The sequence below is a fragment of the Furipterus horrens genome, unplaced genomic scaffold (genome assembly GCF_987537825.1).
Source record: "Furipterus horrens unplaced genomic scaffold, mFurHor1.1.pri manual_scaffold_4, whole genome shotgun sequence".
In the NCBI taxonomy this organism is placed as follows: Eukaryota; Metazoa; Chordata; class Mammalia; order Chiroptera; family Furipteridae; genus Furipterus; species Furipterus horrens.
Window position 1 is genome coordinate 123,920,085 of NW_028327174.1, and position 22,245 is coordinate 123,942,329.

A 22,245-nucleotide genomic window follows, 5' to 3' on the forward strand; every position below is an offset into this window, starting at 1 on the left:
ATTTTCCTTGAGTTCCAGGAATTATAAAGGTACCCAGCAGACAGCAGAGCTCCGTGACTGTGAAAGGTGAGGCCTACTACACTTGCCAACGTTCTGTAAGCCTCTGAGATGGTTTCCTGAGGGCAGACGGCTTTCCCAGGGACAGCGGTGGCCTTGATGGAGGGGAGCCAGGTAGGCCTGTCTTCCAGCGCCCCCTGGCGGAGCAGTGCCTCTGAGTACATCGGCGGGCGTGTTCTAAAACCCGCTGGGGAGGTGAGAGGACAGACTGACACCTCTCAGCCTCACTGAACCAGACCTGAGCCCTCGGCTTCATGCACTTCGTATGTCCTCGCCAAAGATAAAAAAGATTCCGATTATCAAGAACCACTTTTCCTAAATCCCATTCTTTTTTGCTCACAGCACAATAATAGCAAACTTCTGTGCCCAAACAGTGGCTGACCTTTATTTCCAACCCCATGTAAAAGAAACATCTAAAGCTGAGGCCACTAAGGCCATGAACTTGAGCGTGAGTACTCAGATTTTGGACTTGAGGAGCCTCACCTGACTTGCTTAAGTCCTAGCCCTGTTTCTCAACCTCCTTCAGGAGCACAAATCGCTAGAGGACTTGTTGAGCACTGGCACCTCTTCTATGTCGTGCTTGTCATGGCTGTAATTCTACCTTTGTTTCTATGGTGAATTGGTGGTGTCTCCCCAATTGGACCATCAGCTCCAGGACAGCTTCACCAGATCTTCAGCGCCTTGCACACTGACAGGTGTACATTAGACACACAATAAACACTTGTTTATTGAATGGGGGTAAAAAACTCAGCAAGATGACAAAACCTGTGGAGTAGGGTCAGAGTCATGAGACTGGGGATCCCAGGAGGGCAGAGGATTCTAATGTCCCCCAAAAGATGTCATCCAAAATGTCTTAGCCCACAGAGAAAGATCTGGCAATTTCTTCAGATATATTTCTCCACGCAGCACATCTTTATCCAGCATGTGCTGTGGGTACACAGAGTCCTATGTAGGCAATAAATTTGGGGAGGTGGGACTCACTTCCTGCCCTTGAGGGAAAAGAAGCCAAGTACATAAATATCTAACTACAGAGCAAGTGGTAAGGGGAGAGAGATGGCATTTGTTGGGTTCCTCTCATGAGCCAGATCCCAGAGACTTCACCAGCCTGTGTTATTTCACAAGAGCCCCAAGTGCCACATCTTATCTCCATCCTGCAGCTAAGAAACTAAGTATAAGAGATTAAATAATATTTAATAGTCACATGTACCTAACTCTAAACTTTATATTATTTTCCCGGCATCATGTTAAAGAGATGCCAAGTGAGAAGTAAATTCTGAGAGACAAGATAGAGAGAGAATTTGAGATAGGCTTTGATGTTAGGATTTCAACTAGCAGAGATGCTAGGGATGTTCTAGAAGGAGAAAACTGCAGGATATTGCAGCAGCCCACAACTCAGGTATATGGGATGTTTCATCGTGTCTCAGCTGGAGGCACTGCATTTCAAATCCTCTCCACCCCCGCCTGCCTCCACCCAGCTGACTGGCGTCCCTAGAAGCACTGCCTTCATCTGTGGTGGCCCAAGAATAGTCTCAGACCAATAAGGGGCCTGTTGCTTTGCAATCACTGGGGAGTTAATTAAAAACTCAGATCCCGCAAGAATGTGGAGCAGCTATGGAATCCTCACACATTGTTGGTGGGAATATAAAATGGTATTAACTGCTTTGGAAAACAGTTTGTTAGTTGCTTAAAAATATATAAACATATACCTATTATATGACCCAGCCACTCTATTCCTAGGTATTTACCCAAGAGAAATACAAATATGTGTCCATACGGAGACTTGAATATGAATGCCCATAACAGTTTCATTTGTAATAGCCCCAAACTGAAACACCCAACTGTCTATCAACTGGTGAATAGACCAATAAATCAGTGTACAGCCAATCCATGGAATACTACTCAGCAGTAGAAAGGAATGATCTATACACAAAACAACATTTCAGAATTATTATATTGAGTGGAAGAAGCCAGACCAAAAGGAAGTACATACATACTGAATGATTCCATTTATATAAATTTTTTAGAAAATGAAAATTAGTCTATAACGGCAGAGGTCAGATCACTGGTTTCCTGGGATTGGTATGGGGCACAAGGAAGTTTGGGGGACTTCATTTGCTACAGTGGTCATAACAAAATACCATAGACTGGGGTAGCCTAAACAAGTTTAACAGGTAGCAAACAAAATTGTGGTGATCATGATTGATTTGGTGATAGTTTTAAAACCTATCAGATTATACACTTTTAATATGCACAAATTTATTGTATGGGAATATCACCTCAATAAAGCTGCTTAAAGAAACAATAACAACAAACATCAAATCCCTGGGCTGTACCCCTCAGAGAGGGGCTAATTCAGACGGTCAGGAATATGACCTGCAAATCTCTATTCCCAACTTATCCTATGACTCTAGTGTACAGTCAGGTTTGGAAACCAATGGTTTATGTGGACCAAAGAGGAGGGAGCAGCAGCCCAAAGTCCACACCCAGCACAGTCCTCCACACCCAGTCATTCTCAGAAATGTTTGTGGACAGTCAACTGCCTGGAGCCCTGACAAGCAACACCAAGCAGAGGAAACACAACTGCAGAGGCAGTTTAGGAAAGTAAACCTTTCAAAAACAGCATCTCCCCACATCCTAAGCCACCCCAGTAACATGTAATCCTTAAGTAAAAGTGTGTGTCTAGCCTCAGCTCCCACTCTCTTAAATAGAAATCCTTGGCCATAATGCTCTTTCTCGTCTTTAGGAATTAATTCATGCCTTGGTCAGTAACACTTCTACCACTGCTCACTACACAGTGATTCATGACCATAAGTCTTCTGAGAAATAAAACATCCTTATCTAGTCCATATTGCTATCATTATGGAGACCCATTATCTTAGAGTTGCTGAACATGCACACATTGACCAGCAGGGGGAGTAGTGGCTAGATCTTTACAGCTCCCTCTTAGCTACAGAAAACTTCCCGGCATGCATTGTGTTATCTTTCTGGGTGGGAGGTAGTCAGTAAAGCATTTTCGTATTCAAGATCATGTTGTAATGGTTCTGGTCTTGGTTCTGACACTTAGGGTAGAACTTTGGCAGTCTACTTAACTTACCTGAGCTTCAGTTTTCTTATCTATCAATTTAACATAATAAGATCTTTGGGACTGGCTGCCATAAAGCACTGATGCTGTTAGTGTAGCAGCTCCCTCTCCTTCAGCTATTCCTGTTACCTTTACACTATTTAAAACTTCTAGTGACATTTCTTAATATGCATGAGTTTTGTTTTGTTACTGTGGTAGTAGGCAGAAGTTTAGGTTCAGGTCATGCAAATCAGGCCCATTCCAAACACCACCTACTTGTCAGCCACTAGGCTTAGAATAAGAGCCACACATCCCATATCAAGACACCCTGCTTTACTGGGTGTCTTGGTGTGCTTAGCTGCCATAACAAAATACCCAAGACAGGGCAGCTTAAACAACAGAATTGTATTTCTCATAGTTCCAGTGCCTAGAAGTCCAAGATCAAGGTGTTAGCAGGTTTTGTTTCTTCTCTTCCTTCGGCTTGCAAATGGCTTCCTTCTCCCAGTGACCTCCCATGGTCTTTCCCTCTGTGTGAGCACCCTTCCTGTCTCTCTGTGTGTCCAAATTTCCTCTTCTTAGAACGATGCCAGTCAGATTGGATTAGGACTTGCCCTAATGGCCTCATTTTAATTTAATCACTCCTTTAAAAATCTTATCTCCAAACACAGACATATTCTGAGGTTCTAGGTGTTAGGATTTCCACATATGAAATGTGGAGAGACACAATCTATCCCATACCACTGGCAAAACTTGATAGGAAAAATCAGCATTATTCTCACAAGATGGGTTCCAGGGCCAGGGCACTCTGCTGGAGACTTAATGTGAACTTACATTCCAGAGGAAGGTCTCCAAATTCCATTGCCCTCTGTTGTAAGGAAAGCACCAGAGGAACCAGATCAGCAAAGAAATATGCAAACCAGTTAGACACAAGTTTGGATTTGGTGCCAGCAGTTTAAAAGTTATCAGGGAGAGCTAACCACCCAACACCTAGGGATCTGAGGAGTCATAGCCCTTCCAACCCAGGGAGGGGAAGAGGCCAAGGATCCTGTGGGAGACTGAGCCTAATGCAGTACCTCATGCTGGGAGAGGTGAAGTCCCAAAGAGTTAATTGTCCAAGCAGAGCAGAGCAGAGTCCCAAGTTCATTCTGAACAATTCTGCAACTTGTGCCAGACGGAAAAGGAGTGTAGAAAAAACCTTGAAAATCTTACACTTTCTTTTATTTCCCTTAATCCTACAGTCTGTGTGGGAAAGATTCACTGCTTAGCATTGCAGACATCCTCATTCATCTTATAGAACATCATCTTCTAGACTGACTGAAATAAAATAAATTAGGATGAAAAGAATAGAGTTCAGTAAATGTGAAATAAATAAATAAAATTGTATAAGCTAGCAGTCATGCTTTAGGTCACTATCCAACGAGTAGAGAAGAATCAGGCAAAAGAAAAAGAGAAAAACATTGATTAATTAATAGGTATGTGTTAAGCTGACTGTATCAACTAAGAATCATCTCCAAAAAATACACTGATCCAGGGTAGTTTTAGAAACAAGTTCTTTAAAACCTTCCAGGTATCAGGAAATGTCTTTGTTATATAAACTGTTCTGTAAGTTATAAACAAATGAAAAACTTCCAAATCCATTTTATTAAATTAATGCAATCCTGATGCCATGGCTGGTGAGAGGATCAATTACACTGGGGAAGACAATCTTCGTTGAGTTAGATCTGACTTGTTTTTTACTAACTTTTGGCATCTAAATCCAAAAATGACTCCAGTTTTTCTCTCTCACGTCAACTTTTTAAGGTACAGGATAACCCTCCCTTTGTCACAAAAATCATACAAAATGAACATATAAAGGAAAATAAAGAAAAAATTACCTGAATATACTGTTTACTTAGAGTTATTTTATTTATATAAAAGCTATATATTGTTATGGTAAGTCAAATTGTGTACAAGTAATAAAGTTCTGCTACCAAACATACATATTAAGGTATATTATCTTTTCAAATGACAGGCTAGGAAGTGCCAAAATGAGATATTTGATACAGTCTCATTCAATTGGCAAAGCTTTAACAGATTGCTTCATGAGACCCAGTTTTATGTGAAGAGGTGGGAATAGAATGTTCTTTCTGTCAACAAGTGGCTCATGTAGAATGTTTGGATCACCAGGTTTGAGGTCAGATCTTGGAGGCCAATTTGACTCCACCCAATGCTTCTCATGAGCTCTGCTGTCCACATACACAGAAAACAGGGATACTTGGTGTATCCGCATTGCTGACCAAGAAGGAAGCAGACCATTTTAAGGTCAACACAGATGATTCAATTGTTCTTGTGATATTGCAATAGATCAATGACTCTCTTTGTGTCTTCATATTCTTTGCAAAAAAAAACTGAATGGCCAATTGGGACAGCACCAGATAAATTGCCATTGTGGAGGAGGACACACTTCAAGCTCCACTTTGAGCTATCGATGAACAGTTGCCATTCAGTTGCATCTAGATTGGAATTCCCGATTCCTCCATTAAACCATGTATGTTATGGCAATACACAAAGCCACTGTCACTTCGAAAGTACTGCAGAAATATACTTTCTCTTGATCGAAAGTAGGATATCTTTGCTCCTTTTTCAAGGAAGTTTTTCTCATGCAGTCTTGATGCTACGAGTTCTGAAGCCTTTTTGGATAGTCCCAAATTTTGTGCCAAATCATTCAACTCATGCTGATCAAATCTCTTACAAACTGAGTCATCTTCAGTTTCAAAATCTTTGTCGTTGCTGCCACTTAGTACTTCACCATACTCCTGTTTTTCAAAAGCGGGTAATTCCATGAAAACTGGCACTGGCATTTCAGCTGAATGAGGCACTGGGTGTATAGCTAATGGTAGAACAGGATACTTTATTTTACATTATTTTTCTTGTTATATCCTGATGTTTTCACTGTACAAAAGTTACAGTCACTTGAATGATCTCTGGGCTCTCACCAAACCATAGGTATACCAAATGGCAATTTATCTCGTGTTCCCTTCGTCCACATCCGTAAACTCACGACACACTGCTTGCACACCTTGTGAGGGGCCCAAGACTTATCTTGATTACCAAGTTTTTAAAATATGCAAAATAGGTTTGCCTGAAAAATGCACTGATGCTTGTCCTTTGACTGGGAATGGTGAAACTGCCACATATAGAACAAAACGAATCAGGGTTGTTTAGGCACTTACGATGAGAAATAATAGGCAGACATAATCTGAAGGAAAGGAAATAAGTAGGTATGTAAATTAAAAAATAAATTCTGCTAACTCCTTGTATACAAACAAGAACTCAGACTACACTTCGGAATACACTTCACTATATAGAGCAGCACACAACCTCTCACCACACTGTCTCATGTGTAACTGAATAGCCTAGACAAGTATAAACCTGTCACTGGTCTCCGAGGTTGTCCCCCACCCCTCCCCACTCAAGTGAGGTTTTCTCTCAGCCAACAGGAGAGCACTAGTTTTTCCCCTGATCCAGGCTCCACCTAGCCTAGAGTGGTCACATTAAGATAAGCTATATGGAAAAAAACTTGACGTGATAGAAGAAAACTAACTGCAGTTTTGAAATCAGCATGGCTATTTAAGTCTAAAGCAGCTGAAAAATTGAACTCAACAGGAATTATGTTAAGAATTGTTCCTCTGTGTTAGCAGATGTGTTCTGCAGCAGCCAGTAAGATAGAAAGAAACTAAGGTGTGGTGTTATGAGGTCACATGAAGAAAGTGTTCCAATAGAGTCAATGGGTGACCATCAAAATAAGAGCCAAAAAGTGAGCACTGGATTAGCAGCATAAGGGTCATTGCCAACCTTGGCAAACTTAGTCTCCATGGACAAGTGAAAACAGAGGCTGATTGGACAAGGCTGAAGAAAGCATGTGAAGTGAGGAAGTAGAAATAGTGATGAAGGAAAACTCTTTTGAGAAGCTCCATGAAAGGCACAGAGAGAGAACACAGAAGTTGAAGAATAACAAAGAGATGAGGAAGGAAGATTTTTTAATGGCACATACTAGAGCTTGTTTGTATGACAATGAAAAGGATCCAGGAGTGAGAGAGAAACTGGTGGTGAAAAAAAGAAAGGAGGTAATTATATGCAAGATGAGAGGGAAGCCAGAGGACCAGTGGCCTTGCATGAGAACAATGACTTTTAATCCACAATAAAGGGAGGGAAGTAGAGAGTGTAGATATTTGGTGGTGTGCAATCATGATGTGCATAAAGCTTTTGCTAAATATCCCGGAATATTATGTGGCCATAAAAAGTGATATTATATACCTACAGCTAACATTTTAATGAATGGTAAAGACCTGAGACTGAGACTAAGGCAAAGATTACTGCTCTCATCATTGTTCTTCAGCATAGTGTCAGAGGTCTTAACCAGTGCCATAAGGCAAGAAAAGGAAATAAAAGGCATACAGATTAGGAAGAAAAAAAATAAATAAAACTGTCCTTTTTATATTTTAGGTGGATAATTACTTATGTAGAAAATTCAAAGGAATCTACAAAAAACTATTCTTAATGCTAATAAGTGGTTTTAGTGAAGTCAGAGGATACAAGATCAGCACACACAAATTAATTGTGCTTTTTTTGTACTAGCAATGGGCAATTGGAAATTGAAATTAAAAACACAGTACAATAATAATTGCTTGGGGGGGAAGAGAAGAAAGACAAAAAATGTTAGGTATAAATCTAACAAAACATGACAGGATCTTATGCTAAAAATTGCAAAACTTTAATGAAAGAAATCAGAGATCTAAATAAATGGAGAGACATATCATTTTTGTGGATTGTTAAGACTCAACATAGTAAAAATTGCAATCCTCCTCAAACTTACCTATAGGTTTAGCACAATTCCTATGAAAAATCCTAGCAGGATTTTTTGTAGACACAGACAAGTTATATCTAATATTTATATGAAAAGGCAAAGTAACTAAACCACTGAGATGATGTTTTAAGAGTATAACCTGATTTTAAAACTTACTATAGCAACAACGATAAAGATAATGTGCTTTAGCAGAGACACAGACACATAAATTAATGAAACAGAATAAAAAGTTCAGTAATAGACCCACACAAGAATGGCAAACTTATTTTTGGCAAAGATGCAATACCAACTCAATGGAAAACAGATCGTTTCTTTTAACAAATGATATTTGAACAATTCGACATTCATAGGCAAACACATGAACTTCAATTCAAACTTTACCTGTTATACAAAAACTCACTAAAAATGAATCATGGATATAAATATAAAACTTTCAGAGGAAAATAGGAGAAAATGCTTGCGATCTATGATTAGGCAAAAGAAATTTTTTAGCTATGACACCAAAGGCACAATTCATAAAAGAAAGTAGTGATCAATTGAGCTTCACCAAAATTAAAATGTTTCTTTGGCAAAAAACCACAAGCCACAGACTGGGAGGGAGATTGCAAATCAAATCAGCAAAAATCAAAGTGCTTGTATAAAGAATACATAGGAAGCTTTCTAGCCTCTACAATAAGAAAGCAAAATATCCAATTAGAACATTGGGAAAAGACTGGAACAGACTTTTACCAAAAAAGATATATGGGTGGCAAAAAAAAAATTCATAAAAAGATGCTCAATATCATTGATTTTTAATTAAAAGAAATAACTACACGAAGTAAAACAAATAAAAAACCAATGTGTTTTCTACAAACTCACTGGGTCACTCTGATGAAGCCCTGAGTTACCAAGATCTCTATGCTGTGAGGAAGTCCAAGCTGTGCAAAGAGGCTTCAATTGACAGCCCCAGCTGAGGTCCCAGCCAGTAGTAGCTCACATCAATTGCCAGATGTGAAATCAAGAGGCCTCCAGATGACACCAGTCCTCAGTCATTGTCACCTCCATCCATGAAGACTTCCCAGCTGAGGCTCCCTGTGTCTTAAAGCATACATAAACCTTTTCCACCAAACCCTGTCCTAATTTATAACCTGAAGAATCCATGAGCATAATAAAATAGTTGCATTAAGCTGCAAAATGTGGGAGTACTCATTACCCAGTAACAGTAACCAGAGCAAACTGGCATTCTTTGTTCTCTCTGTAAAACAGATTGACTGCATATCAGTGAGTGTGCTTACTAAATATCTACTACCAAGTGTAAAGCTCTTTCTCTCCGTTATGTACCTTTTCATTTCTTCCTACCAGTTGCATTCTGTGCTTACGAAGAAACATTGCGTTGTTCCCAAACTTCTGTATGTTAGTTGTATTTATTATTATACATATACAATTGAACAAAAAAATTATATAAACCAATAAAATCTAGGTATGAAAATTAGTATTATAAAAACTAAGGTGAATGCTTTTGAAAGAATCAATAAAGGCAAATTGATAAAAATATTACAGAAGAATTAGATGTGGACAAGATAACTATAAGAAATTGTAGGGACTTCCGGCCAAGATGGAGGCGTAGACAGACATGCTGCGTCTCCTCCACAACTAAGGAGGAATACAACTACCTCAAAACTAGAAACAACCAGAAGTTCCAGATAACCAAACTGCATAGAAGTCCAGCAAACAAAGATATAAAGAAGAAATACTCATCCAGACAGGTAGGAGGGGCGGAGCCAGGGCAGAGAGGATGCGATGTGGTGGTGGCAGCTGTGGCGGCAGCGGCAGCAGCAGTGGCAGTGGCAGGCCAGTAGAAATCGCAGTCACAAGTTTTAAAAAGTCAGGAGGGACACCTGGGGAGCGTTCCCAGCTTCTCACCAGACTGCCCAGCTCACTGTTCCAGCACTGGGGAAAATCAAGCCTCATTGCTTCTGACTATGCAGACCAGTGGGGGTTGGAGTGGAGGTAGAAACTGCCGGTCTCAGCAGAGTCTGCTTGTTTAAAGGGCCCCCACAGTCTTAGAACGTCCTCAGACCCACCAACACTGGTAACTACGGCCAGGGCAGCAGTCCGGTGCGGAAGTGGGAGAGGGGCCTGGAAAAGGGGTGAGTGCTGGGCAAGTGGCATTGTTCCCTCTCGGACCACTCCCACACACACAGCGCCATAACGTGGTGAAACAGGTCGCCCTGTGCTGACGAATCCCTAAGGCTCCATCCCTTAAAATGTAACACCATTGACAGCTCTACCTGGGACACGGAGACAAACAAACACAGGAGCCTGTCAGAAAGAGGAGACAGAGAAGGATGGCCCAAAAGGGGAAAGGAATCAAGGTTCCAGTGGGAGAACGAAGCAACAAGGAGATAGCCAACCTAACAGATGAGGAGATAGACAACCTAAAAGACACAGAATTCAAAACACTGGTGATAAAGATGCTTACAGGCTTGACAGACATGCTTGAGTACAGCAAACGCATAAGAGAAGAAGTGAAGGCTATGCTAGGTGAAACGAAGGAAAATCCACACAAAACCAATGGTGAAGGGAAGGAAGTCGGGGTTCAAATCAATGATTTGGAACATAAGGAAGAAAAAAAGTCAACCAGTGCAGAACGAGGAAGCAAGAATTGAAAAAAAATGAGGAAAACTTCCCAAATTTTGTGAAGGAGATGGACATACAGGTCAGAGAAGCACAAAGGGTCCTGGGTGAGCTGGACGCAGAGGGGACCACACCAGGATGCATCATGACTGAGATACCAAAGGTGAAAGATAAAAAAACAGAGTTCTGGGGGCAGCAAGAGAGAGGAGGAGAGTTGCCTACAAGGGGTGCCTACAGGACTGTTGGCTGATTTCTCAGAGTACACTTTGCAGGCAGGGAGGGACTGGCAAGCAGTATTCAATGTGATGAAAAGCAAGAATCCACAACCAAAACTACTCTATCCAGCAAAGCTATCATTTAGAATGGAAGGGCAGATAAAGAGCTCCCCAGACAAGGTGAAGCTAAAGGAGTTCATCATCACCAAGCCTTTATTATATAAAATGTCAAAGGGACTTACTTAAGAAAAAGAAAATCAAAACTATGAACACTAAAATGACAACAAACTCACAACTATCAACAACTGAATCTAAAAAATAAAAACAAAACCCAACTAAGCAAACCAGAATAGGAGCAGAATAATAGGTATGGGGATCATTTGGAGGGTTATCAGCTGGGAGGGGGAAGGGGGAGAAATGGGGAAGTGGTGCAGGGACCAAGAAGCATAATCAGTTGGGACAAAATAGACAGGGCAATGTTAAGAATAATATAGGAAAGGGTGAAGCCAAAGATTCTTTATGCACGACCCATGGACATGAACCAAGGGGGGTTGGACTGCTGAAGGGAAGGGGGGGGGTACTGGGCAGAGGGGAACAAAGGGGGAAAAATTGGAACTACTGTAACAACATAATCCATAAAATATACTTGAAAAGAAAAAAAATTGTAGGAGGATTTTGAAAATTCGAAGAGATTATGCATTCAGATTGCTCTTAAATGTCTTTAAGTTCTCATTTCTTTTTAAAGAAATAAAAACTATATCTTGTAGTCAATGGGTGATTTATGTAAGAAAGACAAGCTGCAGTTCCAATCAGTGGACCCACACTTAAAAAAAAAAAAAAAAACTTAGCCTTACATCAAAAGATTGGCGAAGAACTATACTTTTATGTGTTTTAAGTTAAAATAAAATGTTTAATACACCTACCCTTTGACCCAGTAAATTCACTCCTGGGTATAAACCGAAGAGAAATGAAAACATATGTCCACAAAAAATCTCTAGGCAAAGATGTTCATAGCAGCATTTGTCATGATAACGCAAAGAGAAAACCAAATGTCCATCAAGAGGAGAATGAACAAACTTTGATATATTTCTATATGAAATAATACTCCACAGCAAAAAAATAAAACGAATGCAACAACATAGGTGAATCTCACAGACATGACACTGAGGAAGAAGCCAGACATAAAAGATTCCATACTGTATGACTTTATTTATATAAAATTCTGTCACAGGCAAAACTAATCTATAGTGACAGAACTCAGGAAATGTTCAATATCTTGAAAGGATTATGGATTACACACTCTCTCCATTTGTCAAAACTGTAGGGTTAAGATTAGTGTATTTTAATGTATGTAAATTTTATCTAAAGAAAACAGAATTTGAAAACTTGATTGGGGATGGGGAAAAGATGAAGTTAGAGACAAAGCAAGAATGGCAAATGTTGGTAATTGTTGAATAATACCATGAAGGCACATTATACTATTGTGCTTTCTTTGTGTTTGGAATTTTCTATAATAATTTAAGTAAAAATATTTAAGGTATGTGTTATCCTCTATTTTTTCCAGATTTAACCAATATTTTGTTGTTTTTTAATCAACCTTTTTGATGAGCTGCCCAACTCCTTGCCCCAGCCTCTACCACTCAGGTTCCTGCATGCTCTCTCCAGAAGGCTAAGTCACACCTCTAATGTGAGGTTGGCACATGGGAGCTTTTAAAACCATAGCCAAGACTGAGAAGCTACTGCTCTTTACCACAGAGCCTAACTCTTTAAAAATATCTGCTGACTTACGGTCAAGATGGGGCATAGGTAAATATGGCTTGCCTCCTCACACAACCACATTAAAATTACAACTACAGAACAAGCATCACTCAGAACTATCAGAAATTGAGTTGAATGGAAGTCCAACCACTACAGAATTAAAGACACCACATCCATTCAGACTGGTAGAAGGGGCAAAGACAAGGAACAAGCTGGACTCATATCCATGTGCAGTGAATAAAAATTCAGGAGGGATAGCTCAGGACTGAGGAGTCCCAGCCCTATACCAGGTCCCCCAGCCCAGGGTTCCAATGCCAGGAAGGTAAGTCACTATAACTTCTGGCTGCAGGAGTCAGCAGGGACTGAGTCCATGGAAGAAACTTCCAGAGCCTCAAGCAGTTCTTCTTAAAGAACCAGCACACAGACTTACTCAGACACAATCCCTCTAACTCTGGCACCATGGTAGCAGCTTGAAAGGCACCAGTGGCATACAGGGAGGAATTAAAGTGTCTGGCATTAAGGCAAGAGCTGGGGGACAGCTTTCCCCCAGACAGAAAGGCAGGCAGAGGCCATTGTCCCTTTTCTGAACCCTCCTTCAACAGAGCCACAGAGCCAGCAGGCAGGTGTCATATCTGAGACTCCATCAACTTGGCTAACACTGTTTGCCCAGTCCTGGCCATCCCTTGAGACTCTGTCCCACTTAACTTATGGGCCCACCTCAGTGACTTTTCCATACTAATAGCTGGTCTTGACTCATGTTTCACAACTCCCTGAATCTTCCCAAACAAGCAACAGTCAGCCTCAATGAGCCCCCAGCCCCTGTACATCTTGCTAAGTGGCCGCAGGCATGGCTCTAGCAGCAGCCAGCCCAGATTCACAGTTTGGCTTTGTCTGAGAACCTCCAAGCCCAGCACAGGAAGCAGCCATCTCAGATTCCTTTGTAGCTCACACAGGGTGGCCCTGGGCAGAACACAGGTGAAGACTGATCTTGGCCTGCACCACCCAGGAAACCCCAAAGCTGTGCATCCAGTGGACAGCTACAAACCACATCAAAGCACCACCACCCTACCCTTGCACAGCTGATCCTCCACAAAAGGTAGAGGTTGGTGGTCAGTGGTAACAGCCAGTCCCTGTAGCTGACTGGCCTAGATAAATCCCTCCCATTGACTGGCCAAGAGAAATCAAAGCTCAACGGCAAGAGGAGGGGTACTCAGCCCACAGGAAGGGTGCATGTTGTGTACCCAGCTTGGGTGATAGGGCAGGCTGTGCCACTGGAACCTACAGGACACCTACTACATTAGGCCATGCTACCAAGACAGGCAGTCATAGCAACTCTACCTAATACATAGGAAAAAAACAAAGGGAGGCCACCAAAGTGAGCAAAGAAACATGGCTCAAATAAAAGAACAGATCAAAACTCCAGAAAAAGAACTAAACGAAATGAAGATAAGCAATCTATCAGATGCAGAGTTCAAAACACTTGTTATAAGAATGCAAAAGGAACTTAGTGAGGACCTCAGCAGCATTAAAGAGATCCAGTCAGAAATGAAGGATACACTAATTGAAATATTTAAAAAAATTTAGAGGGAAACAACAGTAGAGTGGATGAAGCTGGGAACTGAATCAATGATTTAGAACATAAGGAAGCAAAAAACAACCAAACAGAACAACAAGAAAAAAAAAAAGAAGAATCTAAAAAAACAAGGATAGAGTAAGCAGCCTCTGGGACAATTTTAAGTATTCCAACATTCCCACCATAGAGGTTCTGGAAGGAGAAGAGAAAGAGCCAGAAATTGGAAGTCTATTTGAAAAACTAATGAAAGAAAACTTTCCTAATTTGGTGAAGGAAATATATATGCAAATCCAGGAAGCACAGACAGTCCTAAACAAGATGGATGCAAAAAGGCCCACTCCAAGACACATCATAATTAAAATGTCAAAGGTTAAAGATAAAGAGAGAATCTTAAAAGCAGCAAGAAAAAAGCAGATAGTTACCTACAAGGGATTTCCCATAAGACTCTCAGCTGATTTCTCAAAAGAGACTTTGCATGCTAGAAAGGATTGGCAAGAAATATTCAGTCATGAAAAGCAGGGACCTACACCCAAGACTGCTCTACCCAGCAAAGCTATCATTTATAATCGAAGGACAGATAAAGAGCTTCCCAGACAAGAAAAAAACTAAAAGAGTTCATCATCACCAAACAATTATTATATGAAATGTTAAAGGTACTCATCTAAGAACAAGAAGATCAAAACTATGAACAATAAAATGACAACAAATATATATCTATCAACAATTAAATATAAAGTACAAATTAAGCAAGCAAAACAGAGACAGAATCATGCCTATGGGGAGGGTTTTGATCATTGCCCAATGGGAGGAAACTATGGGGGAATGGGTGAAGAGGTGAGGGGATTAAGAAGCACAGATAGGTAGTTACAGAATAGCCACGGGGATGTTAAGTACAGTATAGGAAATGGAGTAGCCAAATAACTTATAACATGCCCCATAGACATGAACAATGGTGGGGGGATTGCCTGAGGGGTGGGGAGTGCTGGGTGGAAGCGGACAAAGGGGGGGAAATCAAGACAATTGTAATAGCATTATCAATAAAATATAATTTTTTAACTTTAAACAAATTTTTATTACACAAAGGTCACATAATTGGATAATTTCTCTGCTTTGTACACAATTATTCTTACTCTCCACAGAAAGGCTGCTTAACTTCTCATCAGGTGATGGCAAGCACTGAAATCCTGATTTTAACAGAATAGTAGTAAAAATACCTCAGTGATTTTAGTTGCAAGCAGTATATTGGTACATGGCTCTTGCACTTAGTTATCAGGAACGTACAAATGTATTTTTATTCAAAAATGCAAAATAAATTATCTGTAGGCATGGACAATGACAGCAGTAAACCATTTTGTTTGTCAGCTGAAACCAGTGACTGATGGTTATAGTGATTTTCTTAAACACCAGCCAGCCTTTTCTTCAGTCATGTCCTTCAACTGACATCTCTGAAGTCCTAGGTAAGGAGCACCACCTTGAGCTTCCTCTGACAGTTCTCACTAATGATGGTAAAGCACTGTTCCAGGATTAGAACATACCACCTCCCATACCACCTCCCATTCCACCCATCCCAGCCATCCCAGGGTCTTTCTCTTCTTTAGGAATTTCTGTGCCTACAACTTCTGCTGTTGTTAACAGAGAGGCCACTCCAGCAGCATCCAATAATGCAGTTCTTACAACCTTAGTTGGATCAATGATTCCTTTTTCTACCATGTTCATAAAATCTCCAAGCATAGCATCATAACCAACTTCTGAGGAACTTTGCATAATTTTCTCAGCTATCAACAATCCCTCAACACCTGCATTCTTAGCAATGGTCACTGCAGGAATTCTGAGTGCTTTTTAAATAATTTCTATACCAATTTTTTGATCTTCATTAGCTGGACTTAATGAGTCCAAAGCTGGAATGCACCAAAGCAGGGCACAACCCCCTCCCAGAACAATGCCTTCCTCAACAGCAGCTCATGTAGCATTGAGGGCATCTGTTACTCTGTCCTTCTTTTCATTCACTTCAACATCATTTGTCCCACCAACCTTCAACACAGCTACTCCATCTGAGAGTTTTGCTAGACGTTCATTTAGTTTTTCCTTTTCATATTCACTAGTTGTGATAGCTAACTGCTGGATGATTTCTTGAATATGATTTTCAATTTGAGCCTTGTTACCTTTTCCTTTCAAGAGCATGGCATCATCTTTGGTCACAATGACCTCTCCAGCTTTTCCTGTCATGAGGCTGAACATCTTCAAGATTTAGAGTCAATCCTTCTTCTCCAAACACTGCACCACCAGTAGCAATAGCCACGTCTTTAAGCCGGTTCTTTCTATTGTCACCAAAACCTGGAGCTTTGACAGCTACAACCTGAAGACCAACTTTTAGCCTATTCAAAACAAGTGTACTTAGAGCTTCTCCATCAACATCTTCAGCAATTATGACCAAGGGCTTGCGGTGAGAACTGGCAATTTCAAGAACGGGTACAATGGACTGAACACTAGAAATTTTCTTTTCACTTAACAGAACATAGGCATCTTGGAATTCACATTTCTGACCTTTTGCTGTATTAATAAAGTATGGAGAAATATAACCCCGGTCAAATTTCATGCCTTCAATAATTTCTAATTCATCATTCAGTGTTTCTCCATCCTTTACTGTGATGACGCCCTTTCTTTCAACCTTTTTCATTGCATCAGAAATTATGTTGCCAATTTCTTTGTCTCTATTTGCAGAAATTGTAGCAACCTGAGCTATTTCTTCAGGGGTTGTCACAGGTTTAGACTGCTTCTTAAGTTCAGAAATTACAGCATCGACAGCTAACACCACACCTCTCCTGATTTCCACTGGATTAGCACCTTTACTAATCTTCTCAAAGCCTTCCTTGGCAATAGAGCGCACCAGGACAGTAGCAATGGTGGTGCCATGACCAGCCTCTTCATTTGTATTATTGGCAACATCCTGAACAAGTTTAGTGCCAATATTTTTATATTTATCTTTTAAGTCAATGGACTTTGCAACAGTCACACCATCTTTTGTTACTTTGGGACTTCCCCAGCTCTGTTCAATAATTACTGTTCTTCTCTTTGGCCCCATAGTAACGGCTACAGCATCGGCTAAAAGGTCTACACCTTGAAGCATTAAGGCTTGGGCATCTGCACCAACTTTTACATCTTTGGCATAAGCCCGAATGAGATGAGGAGCCAGTGCCTTGGACACTGGCCGAATCTGTTGAAGGACTTTGTGTAATCGAAGCATTTCTGCGAGGCAGCGGCGGGGTGTGAGTGAGGCGAGGTAGGCTGTCGACGGCGAGTAAGGGACCAATAAAATATAATTTAAAAAATAAAATAAAAATGTTTGCCTTGTTTTATAATTTTCATGTCTGAAAATATCATTAAAATTTTAAGTGAAACATGATGTGATGTAACAAAAAAACATGAATTTTTTAAAATTCGTATTTATTAATTTTAAAGAGAGAGAGAGAAAGAGAGGGAGGGAGAGAGGGAGAGGAGAGAGAGAGAGAGAGAGAGAGAGAGAGAGAGAGAGAGAGACGTTGACTTTTTGTTCCACCCATTTATGCATTCATTGGTTACTTCTTGTATATTTCCTGACGGGAGAATGAACCTGCAACCTTGGCATATCAGGACAATACTTTAACCAACTTCACTACCCAGCCAGGGCAAAAACTTGACTTTTTATTATCAGACAGAGCTAGAGTCAAATCCCAGGTCCAGCATTGTTAATGCACGTAACAACTATCTAATGTTCCTGAATTTCCATGATTTATCTGTAAAGGGAGGGAAAACCATGCATAGACTGCTGTTGTCTCCGCATATCTGTTACCCTTTTTCCATAGTAATAGAAATCTTGAGATGTGTGTCTGGTGTTGCGGAGCACCGGCTTTCCTTGCAGCTAAGTGTGACTGCATGACTAAGTTCTGCTTATGAGAAATAGAAGAATGTATCATGCCATAGCTCCTAGGAATCTTCCTTAAAATGAAACTGGCATACACTCTTTGCTCCTTTTTGCCATCCTTTCCTTTCATCTTGCTGCCTGAATGTGGATGTGATGGCTGGAGATCCAGCCACCATCTTGGATACCCCAGGAATAGAGGTTAAGCTGGCAGGAACCTGGGTGCTTTAAAACGTCATCCAGCAGAGCTGCCATTCCTGCTCTAGGCTGCCTTTCTACAGACTTTTATACAAAAAAACAACAAATAAATGTCTTCCTTTTTTAAGCCACTGTCAAAGTCTCTATTACACAGTTACAAGTTCACTTGTGAACTTAAACCTAACTAGTACGATACCTACTTCATAGTGTGCTGTGAGGAGTGAAAATGTCCAGGTTATAAAACATATTAGGTATCAAAAATAGTAGCAAATAATTGTTGTCATTACATTCTCAGTAATAGTCTTGTTGGTTTTCTATAACCCACTGTGGGTCTAGAAGTAAGTAACACATAGTAGGTCTCAACAAATACTAATGGGAGTGAATTGAAAATATTGCACTCCAGTTTTTATTATTGGAAGACATATTGATCCAAAGGGGAATAATTAAAAAGTATAATGGTTAATCATTTGAACAGGCAGTATTTAACATAATTCTAAAACCAAGACTTAATAGGTGAAAACAGTGGTTTATTGAGACAAACACCCTCATAAAACAAAGGTCTAATTTTCTCAACATTAGCACTATTGACATTTGGGACCAGATAATTCCATCTTAGCTGCAGGGAAGGGAGCTGCGTTGTGCAGTATAGGATATTGAGACGCATCCTTGGCCTTTGCCTATAAAAGATACCAGTCATGTTCTGGCCAGTGTGGCTTAGTTGGTTGGAGTATTGTCCTGTAATCAAAAGGTTGCGAATTCAATTCCCAGTCAAGGCAGATACCCGGGTTGTGGGTTCCTTCCTCAGTTTGGGTGCATATGGAGGGCAACCAATCAATGTTTCTCTTTCACATCAATGTTTCTCTCACTTCCTTTCTCACTTCCTCTCTCTCTAAAATTCAATGAAACAATGTCCTTGGATGAGGATAAAAAGAGAAAGCAAGAGATACCTGTTGCATCCTCCTTCCCTAAGTTGGGATAACAAAAAATGTGGTCAGATATTACAAAATGTCCCCTTCAGGGATAAAATCACACCCTGTGTTGAGAACCACAGATATATTTATACAACTTTTCTAGAAACAATTTGGTAATAAGTATTAGGAACTCTAAAGAAATGTTTAGATATTTTCATCCAGAATTCCTACTTCAAGGAAAAAAAATCAGAAATGTAAAAGATGCACACACATCAGTAAAAAAGTGACTACCTCCTCTAAAAATGAGCAAACAAGCGGAGTATTTATTTCTCCAAAGAAGACAGAGAAATGGCCAACAAGCCCCTGAAAAGGTGTTTCACATCACTGGCCATCAGGGAAGTGGAAGTCAAAACGACAATGAAATATTACTTCACACCTACTAGGATGGCTATAATCAAAAAGACAGATAAGAACAAGTGTTAGTGAGTTTTTTTATCCTCACCCGAGGATATTTTTTCATTGCTTTTAGAGAGAGAAGGAAAGAGAGGAAGGGAGAAAGAGAAACATTGATGCAAGAGTAAAACATGGATTGGTTGCTTCCTCTAGGTGCCTAGACCGGAGATCACACTTCCTGACGGGAATCAAACCTGCAACCTAGGCATGCACCCTGATGGGGCATTGAACCCACAACCTTTTGGTTACTGGACAATGCTCCAACCCACTGAGCCACACCAGCCAGAACAGTATAACCACTTTGGAAAACAGCTTAGCAGTTCCTCAAAAGTTTAGAGATAGTTACCCTACAACCAAGCAGTTCCACTCCTCGGTATATTCCCAAGAGAAGTGAGAACACATATGTACACAAAACTTATACATGCATGGTCATAGCAGCATAATTCATAATAGCCAAAAAATGGAAACAACCTAAATGTTCATCAACTAATGAACCAATAAACATGGCCTATCGATACAGTAGAATATTACTCAGCAATAAAAAAGGAGTACTTATACATGCTACAACATGGATGAACCTTGAAAAAATTATACCTTGTTGAAGAAGTAAATAACAAAAATCCACATATTATATGATTGCAGTTATTTTAAAAGTCCAGAATAGGAAAATCCATAGAGACATAAAGTAGATTAGTGGTTGCCTGGAGCTCAGGAAGAGGGATGTAGAATGAGGAGTGACTGCCAGTGGGTATGAGGCTCCTATGTGGGGGTGATGAAATGTTCTAAAACTGTTATAAAATTGATTGTGGCAATGTTTGCACAACTCCATGAATATAATAAAGATAATCGAGTGTACATGTTAAGTGAGTGAATTGTATAGTATGGGAATTAATAAAACCACTATAAAAATATTCAAAACAACAATGAGGTGATGCACATGCAAGGATGTAGATTGTATGTTATCGATAAGATTATAAAATCAGAAAATACCTAAATGCGAAGCAAAAATAATGGTAAAATATATTACATTTAGTCATGTGAATAAGTATTAAGTAACAATTGCTAATCATCTTTTAAATACTTTTCAATACCAGGATATCTTATGCTATAATAATAAGGGAAAAGAAAAAAATGTAAAATCTGCGTGTAGACACACACACATACATACGCACACACAAAAAAATTATAAAAGAAAATCTGCAATCAATGAAGAACGCATTGGGTGGTGAAACAAATGGTGATTTTTATTTTCTTCTTTTTCTTCTATACTTATTATATTTCCTACCAAATATATGTTTATAATCAATGAAATTATTTTTTAAAGTTTGACAACCTCCTTTATTTCAACAAATTTTATTTCCAAAACTTACTTGAAATGTATGGACTGTAAGAGCTTAATAGAAAATTAGACCGTGTAGTCAAACTTTTTTATTTTACTGATGAAGTAAGCAGAATGCAAAAAGCCTAAGTATCCCGGCCAGTTGTCAGCCATCTTGTCAGAGTATGTGAAACTCAAACAATTTCATTCCTCTTCTCTCTTCCTTTTCTTTCTTTCTTGATAACCACCCTATATACACCCAAAGGTAGCTAAAACAAACAAACAAATGAAAGAACAAAAAACATGAGGAATGGACCTTGGAGGCATTATGCTAAGACAAATAAGTCAGAAAAAAGAAAGACAAATGTCATATGATCTCACCTCTCTGTGGAATCTGAAAACAACAACAGCAACAACAATACAGAGAGCAGATTGGTTGTCACCAGAGCGGGGAGTGAGTGTGATAAACATGGGAAAAGATGGTCAAAATGTACAAACATCCAGTATAAAATAAATAAGTCCTGAGGATATAATGTACAGCATTGCGACTATATTTAATAATACTTTATTGTATATTTGAAAGTTGCTGAGAGCAGATCTTAAAAGTTTTCATCACAATAACAAAAAATTGTAACCATGTGTGGTGTTGGGTGTTATCTAGACTTGTGGCGATAACCTTGTAAAATTTTACATCGAATCATTATGTTATACACCTGAACACCTGAAACTAATATAATGTTATATGTCAATTATATCTCAATTTATTTAGTCAGGGCTAATTTTTTTTTTTTTTTTTTTTTTTGAGGGATTTCTTTCCCCATATTAAATTCTGTTCTAAAATTCCTGGAAGATTAGCTAGTAAGATCCAACAATTTCTCTCCCAGACCGTTAGAGGGCACTAACAAGTCAAGCCAGGCTGAGTCCCAAGCACAGTGGATAAACTACAGTGAGAATAATCATCTTTTTTTGGCATCAGAAGCAGACAAAGATTATTAAAATCATGCTGGCCCTGGATGACCATCTTCAGCTTTTTCTGGCAAGCATTAGCTAAAGGAGTCTTTTTGAAATGGGGCATTCTGGTTCCTATCCCACAAGAACAAGAAATGAATGACACACCAGGAAACAGCCCCAGCAACAGCTTCCAACTTTTTTCAGAGCAGCAGCCCATAATCACCTTATTTCCCTGCTCCAAGTGCTGTCAGAGGGATCCTCTGGCCTTCAGCATGCTGGGAGGCAGCACAGATGGAAAGCTGAAAGAACAGAGTGATTGCTTCTATCAAAACGACCAGCTGCTGATGGTCATTTGGAGGGGTCCCACACCCTCCAAACAAAAAGAAGAGA

General features: G+C 39.8%; 1 pseudogene; it reads right to left on the bottom strand.

The window, feature by feature from the left end:
• Nucleotides 1–15,517: 15,517 nt before the first annotated feature.
• LOC150012795 (60 kDa heat shock protein, mitochondrial pseudogene) lies at nucleotides 15,518–17,389 on the bottom strand (annotated as a pseudogene).
• Between the last annotated feature and the right edge of the window lie 4,856 nt (nucleotides 17,390–22,245).